This window comes from Silurus meridionalis, chromosome 17 (genome assembly GCF_014805685.1).
Source record: "Silurus meridionalis isolate SWU-2019-XX chromosome 17, ASM1480568v1, whole genome shotgun sequence".
NCBI lineage: Eukaryota > Metazoa > Chordata > Actinopteri > Siluriformes > Siluridae > Silurus > Silurus meridionalis.
The window spans coordinates 29,111,305-29,123,665 of NC_060900.1; the positions used below are offsets into that span (position 1 = coordinate 29,111,305).

At 42.3% G+C, this 12,361-nt stretch overlaps 1 pseudogene; it reads left to right on the forward strand.

The window, feature by feature from the left end:
* Window positions 1-210: 210 nt before the first annotated feature.
* LOC124400270 overlaps window positions 211-12,361 on the forward strand; it is a 13,064-nt pseudogene continuing 913 nt past the window's right edge.

Genomic DNA, 12,361 nt, shown 5'->3' on the forward strand with positions numbered 1-12,361 from the left:
TCCGTCTACGAGGTGTAAGATCAACCAGGATTTGGTAATGCTAGAAGATCGCAGGAATGCTACCGATGGCGTCGGCTGGTTGGCTCCAACACAGATGTTCTATTTTCGTGTCCCCGTCGTGCTGAAACATCCACCCGGGGTTGTGTTCAAGGAAACCTCCGTCTAATTCCTCGTGTGACATCGCCACCTGCCAACCTTTCCACGTTCCGCATGGCACTTTGTAACACCAGATCACTCAACAACAAAACATTTGTCATCAATAATGTCATCTCCTCTCACAATCTGGATCTGTTTATCCTCACCGAAACCTGGCTTCCCCCAGATGACGTCAGTGCCTTTTCGGAAATCCTCCCCTCTGGTTACCTTTACCTAAACACGCCGTGGCAAACGGGTAGGGGCGGGGGGATATCCACAATACACAGACAGTCCCTGAAGTGCCGCCAGCTCTCCACTAGAGGGTATTCCAACTTCAAGGTACAAGTATTTGTGCTCACACTACGCTGTCCGATCCTATGTGCAGTAATCTACCGGCCACCCAAATCAAACATGGATTTTTTAATTGAGTTTCTAGCAAAGTTTGACAATGTTCTAATCTGTGGTGACTTTAACATTCATGTTTGCTGCCCTGCTGATAAACCTGCTAATAGTTTTAAGGCACTTTTAGACTCTTTAGACCTGGCTCAGTCAATTTCCTGTCCCACCCATAGGTTAGGTCACACTCTTGACCTTATTATCTCTCGTGGGGTGATTGTGTCAACTTGCGAGGTCATGGATTTTCCCATCTCTGACCATTCTCTTATACGATTTGACATTTGTGCTGTTTCACCTGTACCAACGTCTACTGCCCCTCATCACCGTCGCATTATTACCTCATCTACAGTCGAGGATTTTATTGCTGCCTTCTCTGTTTCTGATCTCACCTTTATTGATGAATTGACATCACCTCCCTGTCCGGACCATTTCCTCGCCTCCTTCCATACCATCTGCTCCCAGATTATGGACTCTGTTGCACCCTATAAGGTAAAGTCCACCAATGTTCCTGCGGACCCCTGGCTCAATGATACAACTCGGGCCCTCAGGCACCGGTGTAGGCAGGCCGAGCGAAAATGGAAGAAGGATAGGCTGCAGGTGTCGCTCGAGATGTTTAGAGACAGTCTTGCCACCTATCAGAGTGCACTGAAGGAAGCTAAAGGACAGTACTTCTCTGCTCTCATCAACAGCAATAGCCACCGCCCTGGAATTTTATTCACCACTATCAATTCTGTCATTAATCCGGTGTCTGTCGCCTTGAATGACGTTTTTGTAAACACGTGCAATGCTATCAAGCAACGTTTTTTTGGTCAAGGTTTCGTCTGTTAGGCAAACCATTACACAAATCCCCGCTGTTGCCATCTCTACTCGTGCAGCGCAATGTGTGCTAGAGAACTTTGATGCAGTTACTATAGTGGACCTCAAAAAAGCTGTCCACGAGTTGAAACCCACCACCTGCCCTCTAGATGCTGTTCCTGCCAGGATTTTGAAGGAGGCTGTTGACACCATAGGTCCCATCCTTGTCTCTTTCATAAACAGCTGTTTTAGCATGGGTACTGTTCCCACTGCTTTCAAACATGCTATTGTTAGACCGCTGCTCAAGAAACCCAATCTTGATCCTTCCACACTATCCAACTTTCGCCCTATATCTAACCTGTCATTTCTGTCGAAGTTGATGGAGAAGCTTGTTTTCACTCAGCTTCAGTCTCACCTTTGACTGCACGACATTGGTGATATATTTCAGTCTGGCTTCAGGTCAAGACATAGCACTGAATCAGCGTTATTGAGGGTCCACAATGACATCCTCGGAGCCCTGGATGTAATAAGCTCTGTGGTTCTGGTGTTACTGGACCTGACCGCTGCATTTGACACCGTGGATCATGCCATCCTCACCTCTCGTCTTCAGCATGTTGTCGGTCTGCAGGGTGCGGTGCTAAATTGGTTTTCATCATACCTCACTAACAGAACTTTCTCAGTTGTACTTAATGATCATTCTTCATTGGTTGCTCCTCTGTCATCTGGTGTGCCTCAGGGATCTATTCTTGGTCCTATTCTGTTTTCTCTCTATATTCTGCCACTTGGTCAACCCATTTCCAATCACAAAGTTCAATTTCATTTCTATGCTGATGACCTCCAGATCTATCTTCCTGTGATTCTGAGTGATAGCTCTGCATTGGACCCTCTCCATAACTGCCTTCAGGATGTTAAACAGTGGCTTTCCCAGAACTTCCTTCATCTGAATGAAGAAAAGACTGAGTACATCCTGTTTAGCCCGGACTCACCCAGCAGTTCTCTGAGTTTTGGTCCTCTTGCTCCTCAGTTTGCACCTACCGTGGGTAACCTGGGTGTTATTTTTGACCAAAGTATGCAATTCGAGAAACAGATTAGTGCAGTAGTGAAGGCGAGCTTTTACCAGCTAAGACTCCTCAGCAAGGTCAAGCCATTTTTGTCCCAAGCTGACCTTGAAAAAGCTATGCATGCCTTCATCAGCTCAAGGATTGACTACTGCAACACTCTCTACATTGGACTTAATCATTCTCTTCTCAGTTGGCTCCAAATGGTGCAAAACACAGCAGCACGTCTTCTCACCAACACCACAAAACGCTCACACATCACCCCAGCCCTCCGCACGCTTCACTGGCTTCCGGTGTGGTATAGGGTGGAGTATAAGCTCCTGCTATTCGTATTCAAGGCCATCAATGGTCTTGCCCTGGCCTACCTCACCGAATTAATAACAGTTTACCATCCAGCCAGAACTCTCCGTTCCTCTGGACATACCTCTCTGGTCACTCCTAAGTACAGATGTAAAAAGTTTAGTGGCCGGTCATTTGCCATCCAGGGACCAAAGCTGTGGAATGCTCTTCCAGCTCACATTCAATCCATCACTGTGCTGAGTGTTTTTAAATCGCAGTTGAAAACTTTTTTATTTATACAAGCTTTAAAAACGTAGCCCTGTTTCAACTGCTTTTTTACATATATATTGTGCTCTTATATTTTTTATATTTCTTATATTTTATTGTCTACTGTGTAGTTATATTTTTATATTTTTTATATATTTCTTATATTTTATTGTCTACTGTCTATTTTTTATTTTTGTTATTTTTTACTGGAAAGTGCCTTGTGCTCCTTTTGGTTGCTGTAAGGCGCTATATAAATAAAATTTGACTTGACTTGTTTCAAATACTTTACACATACCTTGAGCGCAGGTTGAATGGAGAGGGAGGCAGGAAGGGGGTGTTCCTAGTGCCTCTAGGCTTGGTCCTCTGGAGTGTCCCTCCAAGACCTTTGCAATTTCTCTTTGCCACTCCGGCTCCTCTGTCCTTCGACATACCTGTGCTCATACACAATAGTCAGGAACTGGTCAGTCTGGCGGTATTGCACTCTCGTTCCCAAAGCATTGCGATGCAGCTCAAGTTCCTGAAAGGGAACGTCTTTAGGTTACGTATGTAACCCTAGTTCTCGAAGGGAATGAGACACTGAGTCCCCTTGTCACACTGCCGGCGTCCCTGCAAGCGCTTCCTTCTCTCTTACAGAAGCTGGTGCTGGCTTCACTTCATGTGCTTTTTATAGCTTCCTGGTCGTGATGTCACCCCGCCAGTGACTCCGCGCCTTTCATTGGACAGATTACACACGTGATTCAGAGTAGCTCTATCATGTTTATTCCAATCATACAGCACACAAACACCAGTCAGAGAGCGTACGAACCTTAATGCGGGTTTAGTCTGTAAAGCTGGTATAATCCGATAGGGAAGTGCAATCAACGGGACAGGTACAATCCATGGAACGGGGATAATCCACAGAACGGGTATGATCCACTGAACATTTATGATCCACGGAGCAGGTACGATCCACGGAACAGGTACAATCCACGGAACAGGTATGATCCACGAAACAGGTTTGATCAAGGAAGTGAGTGTAACCCATAGGACAGTAAGTAGGAGTGGAAACCAGCGGGGAATGCTGGCAGTCGGGAAGCAGGTTGCTCACTGTTTACTGACATTTTGTTGCTGTGTACCTGTACTATGCAATGACAATAAAGATTGTCATCTATCTATCTATCTATCTATCTATCTATCTATCTATCTATCTATCTATCTATCTATCTATCTATCTATCTATCTATCTATCTATCTATCTATCTAATATGATGTGAGGTTCAGTTAACAGCTAAAACAGGTAGAAGTAATAACTACTTTTTACTTAAGTACATGTCAGAGCCAAAACTTCTTTACTTTCACTTGAGTAAAAAGGTATAATCAGTACTTCAACTTTTACCCGAGTATTTTAAAACATGAGTATCTGTACTTCTACTTAAGTAATGGTTGTGTGTACTTTTGCCACCTCTGGTGCCTACTGAAGGTATGCATGTTCATGCAGTGCTTTTATTTATTGTTAATTTTACTACCAAACTGAATTAAAATTTTCTATGATAATAAGAATATGCTGTTTAGCAGCACTAAAAGAGTATCTGTAACTCAGGAGATCAGGGGAGAACCCCATTTACATTCTAATTTCCAAATGGTCTGCATCCTTCACTTTCCGTTGGCTCCGTCTCGACTATTTTTGCTGTCGGAAGAGCGCTTTTTTCCCTGTCTGAGGGTTTGAAAGCAGTGAGTGAAGGACATTCACCAGAACTACAAACACACACTACAGTAAACACATTAAGGTACGTAATTTCTCTATTATGGCGAACATCCAGTTCACTCAGTGTGTGAAGTGTGACATGTTTAGTCAGTCTTTCTCCGTTGTTAGCGATAATTTTATCTGTGAGAAGTGTAAGCTAGTTTGCTCTTTGACGGAGAAGATCTTAGCATTAGAGGAGCGCATCCAGAGTCTAGAGAGAAGTAGTGAGTGTGAGAGCAGTCCAAGTTCTGCAGGGGAAAGTCTGGATGCCCTAGGTGAAGGTACTATTCCCCGACTCCGGCATTAGAGCCCTCGCAGCGGGCGAATGGGTGACGACTCGGCGGCATACTCAAAGCCAAAGCTAACGCTAAGGCTCGCCCACGGGAGCACCAGTCCTCTCCGCTTGGCGTGTCCAACAGGTTTGCTCTCCTCAGTGAAGCACCCGCTGAGAAACCTGAAAGAGCTCTGGTTTTAGGAGACTCCATTCTGAGGCACGTGAAACTAGCTAGACCTTTAGGGGCACCAGCAGCACAGGTTATGTGTATACCGGGAGCCAGGCGCCGGACATAGCAGGTCAGCTTAGATTCTTAGGAAAGCACAGGTTCTCTAAGATAGTTTTTCACACAGGAGCTAATGATATACGCCGACAGTCAGAGGTTACTAAGAGTAATATTATAGAGGTGTGTAAATTAGCGAAGGCAATGTCCGATGCTGTAGTATGCTCTGGCCCCATCCCAATGCGACGTGGCGATGTAGCCTACAGCAGGTTATGGTCGCTGAACTGCTGGATGTCCGAGTGGTGCTCCAAAACAATGTGGGCTTCATTAATAATTGGAGCATTTTTGAGGGCAAGGCTGGCCTGTTAGGGCGGACGGTGTCCATCCCACCCGGAAGGTGCTGCTCTCATTTCTTGTAGTATAGGTCATAGTCTCAGAACAGCACTAGTTAACAAGTGACTGTCTAGAGCCAAGGCCAGGGAGCAGACAGACAGGCTAAACCGACCGTCTGCTAGCTGCACAGAGTCGTCACTCAGGATCCACCATATTGAGACTGTGTCTGTCCCCCGAGCAAAACCAAAATATAGGAATTATCAGAAAGTCTGTTTAAGTAACCTGATTAACATTAAATTAAATAGGACTGAACGCACAGCCAGCACCTCTGATCTAAAAATAGGATTGTTGAATATTAGATCTCTCACGCCAAAAGAGCTTACTATAAACGAAATTATTACTGACCAGGAGTTTAATATAAATGTGTTTGACAGAAACGTGGATTAAATCGAATGAATATGTAGCATTAAATGAGGCGAGTCCTCCTGGGTATAGTTACATACACCAACCCCGTCTAAATGGCAGAGGAGGCGGAGTAGCAGCTATTTATAATAATAATCTAAACGTCACACAAAAGACTAAACACAAATGTAAAACATTTGAAGTTCTTTACACCAACATAAAATATTCAGTGTCCGAAAGCAGGTCAAGTCAGTTAATTCCACTAATTATTATTTATAGACCCCAAGGGGCCCGACTCTGATTTTCTGATAGAATTTGCAGATTTCATTACAAATCTAGCTACTTCTTTAGACAAAGCATTAATTGTTGGAGACTTTAATATTCATTTTGATAATCAGGAAGACTCCTTAAGAGCAGCAGTTGTGTCCATTCTAGATTCAGTCGGAATTAATCAGAATGTTATAGGACCCACTCATAGTGGTGGACACACTCTCGACTTGTTGTTAACATTTGGATTAAAAATAAAAAACTTAGTCATAATTCCACAGTCTGAAGCTATTTCAGACCATTATCTAATCTCGTTTAAAATTTGCCTTAGTCATTGCATTTCTACCTCACCACGTTACCGTGTTAAGCGTACTTTCACGTCAGCTACAGCAGCTGCTTTATTAATAATCTTCCGATATTACGATATTAGATAGATCTCCGTCAGACCCCGCAGAGCTCGACTGGGCCACTGAACATCTAGAAACAACGTTACGTTACACTCTAGATGATGTAGCTCCTTAAGACCAAAATGATCAGGGAGAAAAATTAGCACAGTGGTATAATGATCATACGCGCACCTTAAAACAGACCACTCGAAAACTAGAACGTAAATGGCGTCAAACAAAATTAACAGTATTTCAAATAGCATGGAAGGAGAGCCTCCTAAATTATAGAAAATCTCTTAGTGCTGCCAGATCAGCATATTTCTCCACCCTCATAGAAAATAACAAGCATAATCCTAGATTTTTATTCAGCATGGTAGCAAAATTAACAGGAATAAAAGCACTGCGCTAACATGCACACCATCAATAGGTAGTAATGATTTCATGAACTTTTTTAATAATAAAATTGAAAACATCAGGCAAGAAATCCAGGCGGTTAATATAAATCCAAATTATTTTACAAGTAACCCTGTAGACAGCAGTGTCATTATAGCAGACAATCAATTACAAAGCTTCACTACTATTCATGAGAGTGACTTAATTTCATTAATCTCCTCATCAAAATCATCAACCTGTATTCTCGATCCCTTGCCTACTAGTTTCTTTAAACAGATAGCTCCAGAGGTAATCAAACCTGTTTTAAAAATAATTAACTCTTCCATTAGCACTGGTTATGTACCGAAATCCTTCAAACTGGCAGTTATCCACCCCCTTATTAAGAAACCTGACCTTGACCCATGTCAGTTGTCCAACTACAGACCGATATCAAATCTCCCCTTTATATCCAAAATTTTAGAAAAGGTTGTAGCACAGCAGTTATGCTCACATCTGCTTATGAATAACATTTTGAAATGTATCAGTCAGGATTTCGCCTCATCATAGCACAGAGACGGCGCTAGTTAAGGTGGTAAATGACCTGTTATTGGCCTCTGATCAGGGTTTTGTCTCCTTACTTGTTTTGCTCGACCTTAGTGCAGCTTTTGACACCATTGATCACACTATACTGCTTGCTAGACTTGAGAATGTTGTAGGAATAAAGGAACAGCTCTCTTGGCTCAGGTCTTATTTGACTGATCGCTATCAGTTTGTGGATGTAAATGGTGAGTTCTCCACGCTCTATGAGGTAAAGTTTGGTGTTCCTCAAGGATCTGTCTTAGGCCCACTGCTTTTCTCTTTATATATGCTGCCTCTTGGTGAAATTATTCATAAACATGGGATTCGCTTCCATTGCTATGCTGATGACACACAGCTGTATATTTCAGCAAAGCCAGATGAGAGATCAGCTTAACAATGTTGAGAAGTGTGTAAAGGACATTAGACAGTGGATGCTTAATAACTTTCTTCTGCTCAACTCAGATAAGACGGAAGTACTTTTACTAGGACCACATGCAGCTAGAAGTAAACTTTCCGATTACGTAGCATCTCTGGATGGTGTTTCTGTTTCAGCATGTACGGCTGTCAAAGACCTTGGTGTGATTATTGACCCGAGTCTTTCCTTTGAGTCTCACGTGAATAATATCACCAGAATCGCCTTCTTTCACCTTAGAAATATTGCTAAGATTAGAAATATGATGTCGTTACAGGATGCAGAAAAACTGGTTCATGCTTTTGTTACTTCTAGATTAGACTACTGTAACGCTTTACTGTCTGGGTGTGCGAGTAAGTGCATCAATAAGCTTCAGTTAGTCCAGAATGCAGCAGCAAGGGTCCTCACTAGATCTAGGAAATATGACCACATCACCCCTGTTTTAATCAGTCTACACTGGCTCCCAATCAAATCTCGCATTGATTATAAAATATTACTACTGACGATAAAGCACTTAACGGTCTCGCACCGCAGTATCTGAGTGAACTTCTGTACCAGTATGATCCTCCACGCCTACTTAGATCAAAAGGTGCTGGCTATCTGTTGGTTCCTCAAATAATGAAGACTACAGCAGGGGGCAGATCTTTCTCTTATAAAGCCCCACAGTTATGGAACAGCCTTCCAATCAGTGTTCGGGACTCAGACACAGTCTCAGTGTTCAAGTCGAGGTTGAAAACGTATTTATTTAGTCAAGCCTTTTATCAGTAGATTTCTCTTAGGTAAAGGCACAGATCTGGAGGGAACATGGATATAGAGTGTTTGGTGAACTGGTATATTTGTATGCTGTCGTCCCTCACATTCACACGCTCACTCAGGTTTGTTGACGGTGGTGTGGTGGGTCGTCTCTTATCCCAGAGATCCCTCATGTCTGTGTTACCTTCTGGTTCTCCCTTTTAGTTATGCTGCCATAGCGAGTCTTGCCGGAGTCCAAACTGCACAGTGACATTAACTTTCGTACACCAATAGTTACACTTAATAATCCATATCTTTCTCTTCCGTCACCCTCTCTCTCTCTCTCTCTCTCTCTTCGGTCGAGTTAAACATGCTCCTGAGGCTCCAGTGACCAGTGTTCCTGCCCTCTCCTCCGTGGATCTTCACACTTCTGTGCAGCTCGGGACGGTCTCTTAATTCGGAGTAGAACGGGTGCTTTGAGGACGGATTGGACTGTAGTTGGTGTCGGCGGTCTGCTGCACTGACTCGGGAGTGCAGTTTGCTTCTGATCATCATCACTGTACCCCACAACATTGTATATCTGCTTCAAATGGACATTTGGTGCAACCCAGATGAGGATGGGTTCCCTCTTGAGTCTGGTTCCTCTCAAGGTTTCTTCCTTATGCCATCTCGGGGAGTTTTTCCTTGCCACAGTTGCTCATCAGGGACAAACATACTTACAAAGAACATATTTATGTTTAATCACCACATTATCTGTGTAAAGCTGCTTTGAGACAATGTTCATTGTTAAAAGCGCTATACAAATAAAAATGAATTTAATTGAATTGAATTAAAGAGTTGAAGTGAATATGCTTAACACAGTAACGTGGCGAAGTGCTAATACTATGATTCAATTAATTTTATGTTAATTTGTATTGCGTTATTAAAAATGAACATTGCCTAAGAGCAGATTTAAACAGATAATATGGTGATTAAAATTAAGATGTTCTTTATAAGTGTAAGTTTGTCCCTGATGAACAAGTCGGTGGCGACTGTGGTGAAGGAAAAACTCCCTGAGATGCAGAAGGAAGAAACCTTGAGAGGAACCAGACTCAAGAGGGAACCTCATCCTCATCTGGGTTCCACCTAATGTCCTTTTATTACAGATAAACGATGTTGAGGTGCAGTGATGAAGATCAGAGTAAACTGTAGTCCTGAGTCAGTGTAGCAGACTGTTGATATTAACTACAGTCCAAATACAAATACACAGAACGTGTGAGAGTGAGGAGACGACAGCATTCAAATATCCCAGTTCACCAAACACTCGATATCCATGATCCCTCCAGATCTGCTCCTTTACCTCACAAACACCTACTGACTAAACACTCCACTAAATAAATGTGTTCAGCCTCGACTTGAACTTGAGTTGTATTTTATAATCAGTGTGAGATGTAATTGGGAGCAGTGTAGACTGATTAAAACAGGGGTGATGTGGTCATATTTCCTAGATCTAGTGAGGACTCTTGCTGCTGCATTCTGAACTAACTGAAGCTTATTTCTGCACTTACTCCAACACCCAGACAGTAAAGTGTTACAGTAGTCTAATCTAGATGTTACAAAAGCATCAACTAGTTTTTCTGCATCCTGTAACGACATCATATTTCTAATTATAGCAATATTTCTAAGGTGAAAGAAGGCGATCCTGGTAATATTATTCACATGAGCCTCAAAGGAAAGACTCGGGTCAATAATCACACCAAGGTCTTTGACTGCCGTACACCCTGAAACAGAAACACCATCTAGAGATGCTACGTAATCGGAAAGTTTACTTCTAGCTGCATGTGGTCCTAGTAAAAGTACTTCTGTTTTATCTGAGTTGAGCAGAAGAAACTAATCAAGCATCCACTGTCTAATGTCCTTTACACACCCCTCAACATTGTTAAGCTGATCTCTCTCATCTGGCTTTGCTGAAATATACAGCTGTGTATCATCAGCATAGCAATGGAAGCAAATACCATGTTTATGTATACTTTCACCCAGAGGCAGCAGATATAAAGAGAAAAGCAGTGGGCCTAAGACAGATCCTTGAGGAACACCAAACTTTACCTCAGAGAGTGTGGAGAACTCACCATTTACATCAACAAACTGATAGCGATCAGTCAGATAAGACCTGAGCCAGGAGAGAGCTGTTCCCTTTATTCCAACAACGTTCTCCAGTCCAGCAAGCAGGAGATGATGATCAATGTTGTGAAAAGCTGCACTGAGGTCGAGCAAAACAAGTAAAGAGACAAAACCCTGATCAGAGGCCAATAACAGTCATTTAGCACCTTAACTAGCGCCGTCTCTGTGCTATGATGAGGCCGAAATCCTGACTGATACATTTCATAAATGTTCTTCCTCAGTAGATGTGAGCAGAACTGCTGTGCTACAACCTTTTCTAGAATCTTGGAGATAAAGGGGAGGTTTGATATTGGACTGTAGTTGGACAGCTGACAGGGTGAAGGTCAGGTTTCCTAATTAGGGGGTTGATAACTGCAGTTTGAAGGATTTAGGTACAAAACCAGTGCTAATGGAAGAGTTTATTATTTTAAAACAGGTTCAATTTCCTCTGGAATGATCTGTTTGAGGAAACTTGTAGGCGAGGGATCGAGAATGCAGGTTGATGATTTTGATGAGGAAATAAATGAAATGAAGTCGTTCTCTTGAATAGGAGTAAAACTTTGTAATTGATGGTCTGTTATAATGACACTGCTGTCTACAGGGTTATTTATAAAATAGTTTGGATTTATTTTAATCGTCTGGATTTTTTACTTTATTATTAAAAAAGTTGATGAAATAATTACTACCTATTGATGATGTGCATGTGAGTGCAGTGCTTTTATTTCCTGTTTATTTTGATGCAATACAGAACAGAAATTTAGGATTCTGCTTGTTATTTTTTATGAGGGAGGAGAAATATGCTGATCAGCAGCACCAAGAGATTTTCTAGAACTCTTGAAATACTGTCAATTTTGTTTGACGCCATTTACGTTCTAATTTCCGAGTGGTCTGTTTAAAGGTGAGCTTATGATCATTATACCACTGTGCTGATTTTTTCTCCCTGATCATTTTGGTTTTTAAGGGTAGTTCCATCATCTAGAGTGTAATGGAACGTGTATGTGCTTAACACGGTAACATGGCGAGGTGCTAATACTATGACTGAGGCAGATTTTAAAAGAGATGAGGTAATGATATGAATTATCTGGCATAAGGGTTTATGATGACTTTGAGAAATTTGATCTTAGACATTTGCGTATCTTAAAAAACATTGCTGCCACCCACTAATGATATTTGGGCACCTGTTAGAGAAGGTTAACGGAGGACGATCAAAAAGAAACTTGGTAGGCATGTTGACCCATGGCCCTACAAGTCTTTGACTTGATATTGTGTTCTTCAAGTGTATAAATTATTGTTTTCAAACATAGACTTAATTTTCATATAGTTTCATATCATCATCGTGCTGACAGAAACGCAGCTCTGTGTGGTGCCTCGCGGTGGTGGCGTGTGTGTTTATATCAACATGGAATCGTGCAAGAACTCTGTACTTGTTTCATGCTACTGCTGATCGCTAGTGGAGTTCGTGACTGTAAGATGCAGGCCATTTTATTTACCACGGGAATTCACCACTGTTCTCATTGTCGGAGTGTACATTCCCCCAGCGCTAAAGCTAAGGAGGCACTGTGTGAACTCTATGGCGCTATTAGCGACCT